Genomic DNA, 8,832 nt, shown 5'->3' on the forward strand with positions numbered 1-8,832 from the left:
AAAAGGGTTCAAACCACTATCATTGTCCGTCAAACATTTTGTGTTGGATAGCCTACCCTAATTCTTCATTTGTTCTATATAACTACATTGAGCTTCCTTTGTCTACTATCTCATATCATTGTTAGTATTATGGTGGTTGATTTAGTCCCACATCGCTTAGAATTGTAAGATGCGATTCTCTATTTTACTATATAAGAGACCCTATGTAAAGCTTGAGATATACCAAAAATAAAAATACTTCCTAGTGTAGTCGTGGACGTAGACATACACATTGTACGCCGAACCACGTTAAATTCTTCGTGTCTATTTTTCTCTCATTTATTCTTTCCTTTATTTCCTTGTTCCTAAAAATTGGTATCAAGAGCCATTTTTCCTAGTATGCTTTGTGGTTGCAGCATTGTCTGATCTTCCACATCACAAAAGATTTTGTTTCTTTTTCTTCTTGGGAATCTCAGTTTAGAGAAGTAGTGGGAGCTTTGGTCAAAAGCAGCAGGAGCTTTCATCAAAAGCAGCAGGAGCTTTTGTCAAAGGCAACAGGAGCTTTTGTTAAAAGCAACAAGAGCAATGGCATTAGAAGAAGGGACGGTGAAGATTGAAAAGTTTGATAGCAGTGACTTCGGGTTCTGGAAGATGCAGATAGATGACTACCTGTATCAGAAGAAGTTGTATCTACCCTTAACAGGGCAGAAGCCAACCGACATGGTGTAGCTAGAATGGGAAGTTTTAGATCGGTGGACACTCAGTGTGTTCCGGTTGACATTAGCCAAGAATGTTGTGTTCAACATCATGAACAAGAACACAACCATAGATTTGATGAAGGCATTGTCAAATATGTATGAGAAGCCATTTGCAGCCAATAAAGTGTATTTGATTCGTAGGCTAATCAACCTAAAAACTGGTGAAGGTAACTCGATTACAAATCATATTAGTGAATTTAATAGAATTATTGCGCAGTTGACATCAGTGCAGATAACATGTGATGATGAGGTGAAAGCATTAATTTCATCTCTTCTGGAAAGGTTGAATGCAACTGTTATTGCAGTTAGTAATTCTGCAAGTAATAGCAAGTTGAAGCTTGATAACATCCGTGACTTGATCTTAAGCGAAAATGTTCGTAGGAAAAGTTCAGGTGAATCTTCCAGTTCTTGTTCTGGTTCATCATTGAGTACTGAAACTAAAGGAAGAAACAACCAGAAAGGTCGTAATCAAGGCTAAGAAAGATCAAAGTCTAGTGGGAGATCACAACCAAAATTTTAGAATGATATCACTTGTTGGAATTGTCAAAAAAGGGGTCACTTTACAAATCAATGTAGGGCTCTAAGGAAGCACAACAACAAGAAGAAGCAAGATGATGATCAATAAGCAAATGCAACATCTGATGAAATTGAAGATGCACTATTATGTAGTCTATATAGTTCTATTGACTCATGGATTATGGACTTAGGTGCGTCATTTCATATTACACCTTCCTTAGAACTATTATATAACTATGTTACAAGAAAGTTTGGGAAGGTCTACCTTGCAAATGTAAAATCTCTTAATATTATAGAAATAGGTGATATTAACATCAGAACCTTTAATGGAAGTGTATGGACTTTGAATAATGTTAGACATATTCCTGCCTTAAAGAGAAACTTAATATCTAGGACAGTTGGATGATGAAGGGCCTTACACCACCTTTGGAGATGGACATTGGAAGGTAATGAAAGATAATCTTGTTGTTGCTCGTGGAAAGAAGCAAGGATCTCTTTACATGATTGCAGATGAGGATATGATATTAGTTGTAGAATTTGGCAAAATTTCGTCTTTGTGGCATTAGAGGCTTAGGCATATGAGTGAGAAATGAATGAAGCTCATGGTCTCAAAAGGTAAAATACCTAACTTGAAGCATGTTGACGTTGGACCTTGCAAACATTATATCTTTGGAAAGTAGAAAAAGGTTAGCTTTCCTAAAACAAGCAAGTCGTTTAAAGTTGAAAGACTAGAACTAGTGCATATAGATGTTTGGGGGCCATCTCCAATGAAATCCCTTGGAGGTTCATAGTATTATGTAACCTTCATTGATGACTCTACGAGAAAGGTATGGGTTTATTTTCTTAAAAATAAATCTGATGTATTTTCTATGTTTAAAAGGTGGAAAAAGGAGGTTGAGAGTCAAACAAGTTTAAAGATTAAATGTTTGAAGTCTGATAATGGTGGAGAATATGACAGTAGTCAATTTAAGGATTTTTGTACAAAGAACGAGATCAAGATGATCAAGATGATTCCAGGAACACCAGAATAAAACAGTGTGGCATAAAGAATGAATAGAACCTTGAATGAGAGAGCAAGATGTATGAGAATTCAGTTAGGATTACCCAAGGTATTTTGGGCAGACGCAATAAGCACAACAACCTATCTCATAAACAGAGGACCATCTGTTCCTTTAGACTATTAGTTACATGAAGAAGTATGGTCTGGAAATAAGGTAAGTCTTTCACATCTGAAAGTTTTTTGTTGTGCTTCATATATTGTGTTGAACTCTAATAATAAAGATAAATTGGACCCTAAGGCAAAGCGATGTTATTTCATTGGTTATAGATCTGACATGTATGGCTAAAGGTTTTGGATGACCAAAACACGAAAATTATTAGAAGTAGAAATGTTACTTTTAATGAAAATGTGTTCTATAAAGAAAAAAATGCAGACTTTGCAAATGCAAATAAATAGCCAGAGCAGATTAGAAGAAATTTCAAAAAGTGATGTACTCAACAAAAGGCAAAATACAAAAGTAGAGCCTGAGTCAGAGTCTGGGTCAGAACCTAAACAAATAGTAGAGTCAATAACTCCTGAAATACTGGTTAAAAGATATAGCAGAACAATTTTAGCATCACAAAAGTATTCTCCTCCATTGCATTACTTGTTGTTGACTGATGCTTGTGAGCCAAAGCATTTTACTAAGGCTATGCAGGGAGATGAATCTATTAAGTAGGAGCTAGCAATGGAAGATGAGATAAAGTCTCTTCAGAAGAATAAAAGATGGTCTTTAACCAAGCTACTAGAAGGAAATAAGATTTTGCAAAACAAGTGGGTCTATCGGTTAAAAGAAGAACCAGATGGCAACAAACGATATAAGGTTAGACTTGTAGTAAAAGGGTTCCAACAGAGACAGGGAATTGACTTCACAAAAATTTTCTCTCTTGTTGTCAAGATGACTACCATCAAAGTTATCTTGAGTATAGTAGTTGCAGAAAATCTTCATCTGGAGTAGTTAGATGTGAAAAATGCATTCCTACATGGGGATCTTAAGGAAGAAATCTTTATGGCACAACCAAAAGGTTTTGAAGTACAAGGCAAAGAGAATCTTGTATGCAAGCTTCATAAAAGTTTGTATGGATTGAAACAAGCACCAAGACAGTGGTACAAGAAGTTTAATGAGTTTATGAGAAACTCAGGATTTCACAAATGTGAAGAAGATCATTGTTGTTACGTTAAGAAATATGTTGGCAGCTATATCATTCTTGCTTTGTATGTTGACGACATGTTGATTGTTGGTGCTAATATGACAGATTGAAGAAACAATTGTTAGAAAATTTTGAAATGAAGGATCTTAGTCCAGCCAAGCAAATTCTTGGTATGAGAATCTCTAGGGATAGATCTAAAGGTATTCTGAACTTATCTCATAAAAAATATATAGAAAAATTGCCTAGCAGGTTTAATGTTGGAAATGCTAAAACCAGGAATACACCTTTGGGAATTCACTTAAAGTTCTCAAAAAGGCAATCTTCTCAGACAGAGGAAGAAGAAAGTCACATGTCTAAAATGCCATATGTGTCTACAGTAGGGAGCTTGATGTATGTTATGGTTTGCACTAGACCTGACATAGCACATGCAATGGGAGTTGTGAGCTGGTTTCTATCAAATCTCGGAAAGGAGCATTGGGAAGGCGTGAACACTACAAATAAATTTATCTTTAATGGAGGGTATCTTGGGGAGGTTTTAAATATCCTCCGCAAATTAATATAGTTTACGATAATATTGTAAGTTATCTAAAATGACAATAATAACAGGGGTTTTAATATTTTTGTACAGAGGTTTAAGACCTCAGCAAATTATAATACAAATTTTATTACGTTAAATATTAAAGTTTTCATTTACCCCTCTGTTTCATTTTCGGTTTCGCTCTCATCTATCTCTTTGAACAATTTCGTCTCGCGTTTTCACACAAAAGAGTTTATTGCAATGTAGAGCAAGTTTATTGCAACACTGGGTGGAGAAGAACAGTGGCTAGGACAACATGAGTATTTGAGGCTTTGGAAATGATTTCATGTGGAAAGTGAGGAATGATGTCGCGTGAGATTGGTCGCTAGTTATCGGTTTTTGTTGGTTTTCTTTATTATATATGTGTTTTTTTGGGGTTTGAGGAATTGAGTTTTGGTGGATCGAGAACAATGGAGTCTCAGATGGATCAATATGAGATCATGGAGCAGATCGGGCGAGGAGCATTTGGAGTTGCTATTCTTGTTCACCACAAGGCTGAGAAGAAGTAATAGTCACAACTTTCATGTGTTTCTATTCTTGAGATATTCGTTGATGGGTATTGGGTAGGTTCATACTAAGTTTCATGACTGAAGCTTCGTTTTATTGGGTTGTAGATATGTGTTGAAAAAAATCAGGCTAGCAAGATAGACTGAACGATGAAGAAGATCTGCTCATCAAGAAGTGAGTTTGGTTTTTTGTGTGTTTCCTATTTGTTGATTTGCTTCACATAATCATAGTTCATATACCTGCAATCTGATTTTTTTTTGGGAAGAGATTTGACTGTTGTTGCTTGTTGAGAATTGTAGATGGCTCTTATTGCTCGAATCCAGCATCCTTATATTATGGAATTCAAGGAGGTATGGGTTGAGAAGGTGAAAGACCTTTAAGTTTCTATATAATGTATTCACAATCTTAATTTCTTTGCTAAACACATTCTATTTCTATTGCAGGGTTGCTATGTCTGCATTGTCACTGGATATTGTGAAGGTGGAGACATGTGAGCATATGATACTACCCATGCTCAATATCTTAAAGTTTATTTGATAGTTTATGCTTATTTTCTCTTCAAATATGGGAGAGGGCTGAATCGATGAAAAAATTAAATGGTGCTTACTTTCCTAAGGAGGTATCCTTGAATCTTATCCCACACTTGCGTTTGTTTATGCATGTATTCTTTTCCGATCTTACATTGAATGTTGTCGAAATTTCTCAGAAACTCTACAAATGGTTCACGCAATTACTGTTAGCAGTGGAATACCTGCATTCAAATTTTGTTTTGCATCGTGACCTGAAGGTATACACTTATATATGAAACAAACTATTGGTATATGATTCTTGTCCTTGATTTAAAATGTATTAGGTCTATTTCTATCTTTTAAAGCAGATTATAAGATTTTATAGTTAATAATTTAGCTGAGGTGCTGTATCTGTACGTGCAGTTCCAGAAATATATGTCATATGATGATTTAAGGGTTAGCTGGCTTAACATTCTGACGAGAAGAAAAATTACCGATCAAGGATCGTCAAGTGTTCACTTCAAACAGTTCTAAAAAGAAAGACATTGCATAACAGTGAAATTGCATGGCTGAAATTCAGTCTAAGAAAACACCATCCATTGTAAGTGTCTTATTCTTTAACGCAAACATTTATCATTCCTTTGTTACTTTTCTTAAGTTTTGTTGAGAAAAAAAATCTTCTCTTTATGACAGGAGCAAGTTCTTAGCGTTGGTAAACTATTTTCGCACCATTCTGTTTAATCCAATGACTGAGATTTTTTTCCGTACAGATTTAATGGCTCAAATTCAATTTTGAATTAAGATTCAATTTTCCTATAGACCGATTTAATTAAGATTAAGTACTTGGTCGTTGTAGTATAGTGGTGAGTATTCCTGCCTGTCACACAGGTGACCCGAGTTCAATCCCCAGCAACAGCTACTTTTTGAGGATATGTTCTCTAACCCTGAGTCATTGAAACAAGGTGGTGGAGAACCATGCATTTTAAGAGAATTAGCTGGTAATGTTTTGCCTCTGTTTTTTTTCTTGTCAAAAAAGACAAAGCGTAACAATATTAAAAATTTTGACGTCGCCTGAGAGATTCGAACTCTCGCGGGGAAACCCCATGTACTTAGCAGGCACACGCCTTAACCACTCGGCCAAAGCGACTTTGTTGAGGCTTTAGTGTTAAAGATTTTGTCGTTTTGCTGAAGGAGGTGTTTATTTGTTATATGTGTTTTGGTAAGCATTCACAAATTCAGATGATTCTTTATGTGAATTTCATTCGACATGTACTTTTTTTCTGTTTAATCTTTGAAACAAGGTTGTTTATAGCTTGGTTGCAGGTTTGGATCATAGTTCATCTTCTTGAGTGATATTTTTTGTTATCAATCTTCTTCTCTCTGTCATAAATCAAATTGCTTATTGTCTGTTTTTTTTATCAGATTACTATTGCAGTAAGTGTGGGTTAGGGGCTTTGAAAGACAGGTTTTTTAGTTTAACTTCCAAAAAACACTATATTAAAGTATGCAGACACCAAATCCCCCTTAGACTGTCCTATTTTGATACTTTGACAACGTCCCTTCTTAATTAATCACTTTTTGTTGAAATTTAATTGCCTACTTCAGTGTTATTGTATTTTGCTCTGGTTATTCATTGATGTCATTGCTACTGGGTTTTTCCTCCATTGGCCAAACCAAGGAGTAGTAATATCATCTCAACTATGTTTAGTTAAAAATATCCTGCTGTTAAGTTTATTTCTATAAAAAAAGTGGGACAATAATGTATTAGTATTTGCTTCATGCAAAACATATATTTTCAGTCCCATGCTCTTCCACATTTGCCAACTCCTTTATAAACTACATTTTTGGATAAAGAAAAGAGTACAAATAGGAATTGAGTGTTGTTTGGGCAAATTGAATTAGCTGCTTGCAGGAAATTTGATAGATAAAAAGGACAACATATTTTTCTAGAATTTGGGTTGATTCAGTAAACTTGTTTATTGTTTCTCATCTTTTGTGTGGACATTTTAATGATCTTTTACTTCTAGAGGTATAAAATATGATATTGGTATCAATTATTTAATCTATATGATTAACGTTACGTTTATATACAAATGCATAGTCACCAGAAAATGTTTCTATGCAGGTGGTAGGAACTCCAAATTACATGTGTTCTGAACTGCTTGCTGATATACCGTAAGGATTCAAATATGATATTTGGTCACTAGGTATGTATTTTACAACAAGTGTCTAATACTTGAAGATTTGGTTTTTCTGGAGCTAAAATGCTTTCGTTTTGTCTAGGGTGTTGTATATACGAGATGGCTGCTCATCGCCCTGCTTTTAAAGCTTTTGTAAGTTTTCTTCTGATTTTTTTGCCTTAAATTATATATTGGTAGGATGTAGCTTGAGTGAGATCATTTAATGCAATACCCTCATGTTTCAGGATATGGCAGGGTTGATAAGCAAGATAAACTGTTCTTCCATTGGCCCTTTGCCTCCATGTTATTCCCCTTCCTTGTAAGTTTCTTTCTACTTGTGTTAATATCAATATTTTGTTGTTACTAATGTTGACTATTGTTACCTCAGGAAAACACTGATAAAGGGCATGCTAAGAAAAAATCCCGAACATCGACCAACAGTAAGATTCTCTTGAGAACAAATTTATTTCCAATGTGGAAATGGTTTTGTCACTGCTTCCCCTAAATATTCTCACTTCATATTTTCTCAGGCATATGAGGTGTTAAAGCACCCTTATTTACAGCCTTATGTGGATCAATACCGTCTAGCTTTTAGTCCTCCTTCAATTTCTACTGTCAACTATCCTCGGAAAAATATGCATTTGAAAATGCTCAGCCTTTGGAAACTAATTATCTTGGTACTTATTTGTGATGTGATTTTTGATACAAGAATTATACTATATCGGTGTGAGTTAATCATCAATACCAAATAATCATGATTTTTGTGCAGGTCAATGATCTAGTAATAAACTATTTTAGTATATGCATGTTGATTTCATGATTTGAGGTTGACGTCCTTCTTGCAGCTAATATTTATCTTTTATAATTTCAGCAAACCAATGATGCAAATGAGTCTGAGTCTTCTATAGGTACAAGAGGATCATCTGGTGGTAGCAACATTTAAGGTGATGATGATGTTTTTTCGGATGAAACTATTTTAGTGTATTATGAACTTTGAGTAAGTATGGATTAAGTTGTAATTGTTTCAATTTAAATTGCTTTTATGTTAATATGTTGATTTTGAGAATCAAAAGTTCTAATGATATATATTTGAGCACTTTGGTTGAAGTATTTGATTGAAGTTTACAAAAAAATATTGTTGATATAAAAATATAAGTACCTCAAATTGTGACATACATTGTCAAGTATAGTAGGAAATTCTGATTACAAACAAAATATTGTTTTTTATGAGATTTGAATAATGCAAGAAAAATATAGTAATAAATTCACAAATTAAATAATACAAACGAAACAAGTTTTATAATCCTCAAATTGAGGAGGGTATTAACCCTCACAAAAAAGGAGGTTTTAAACCTCCACAAAATAACAGTCATGAATAGGAGAGGTTATAACCCTCCATTAAAAAACTTCCACAATATAAACCTGGTATCAGGGGTTGTAGAAAACCTCCACAAATAACTTGTGGGGAACCTATATGTGGAGATTTGAAAAACCCCTGCAAAATATTTTGTGGAGGGTAAAAACCCCTGCTAAACAAAATTAAAACCTCCGCAATTTAGCTTTTTTTTTTGTAGTGGAAGTGGATATTGAGATATTTGAAGGGCACTTCAAAGATG

At 34.5% G+C, this 8,832-nt stretch overlaps 1 non-coding gene and 1 pseudogene across 2 annotated transcripts; one reads left to right on the forward strand and one right to left on the reverse strand.

Annotated features, from left to right (window-relative positions):
- Positions 1 to 4,430: 4,430 nt before the first annotated feature.
- LOC114180458 (serine/threonine-protein kinase Nek5-like) lies at positions 4,431 to 8,354 on the forward strand (annotated as a pseudogene). Its single transcript, XR_014994220.1, has 11 exons — positions 4,431 to 4,525; positions 4,635 to 4,701; positions 4,827 to 4,892; positions 4,971 to 5,017; positions 5,101 to 5,146; positions 5,234 to 5,314; positions 7,138 to 7,243; positions 7,320 to 7,369; positions 7,462 to 7,535; positions 7,605 to 7,656; positions 7,747 to 8,354. The product of XR_014994220.1 is annotated as a serine/threonine-protein kinase Nek5-like (transcript).
- On the reverse strand, positions 6,102 to 6,183 carry TRNAS-GCU (transfer RNA serine (anticodon GCU)). The gene has a single exon. It is a non-coding gene; the product is annotated as a tRNA-Ser (tRNA).
- Positions 8,355 to 8,832: the final 478 nt, after the last annotated feature.

Source organism: Vigna unguiculata, chromosome 4 (genome assembly GCF_037176805.1).
Source record: "Vigna unguiculata cultivar grain cowpea cultivar isolate G323 ecotype 2 chromosome 4, ASM3717680v1, whole genome shotgun sequence".
NCBI classification, from domain to species: Eukaryota; Viridiplantae; Streptophyta; class Magnoliopsida; order Fabales; family Fabaceae; genus Vigna; species Vigna unguiculata.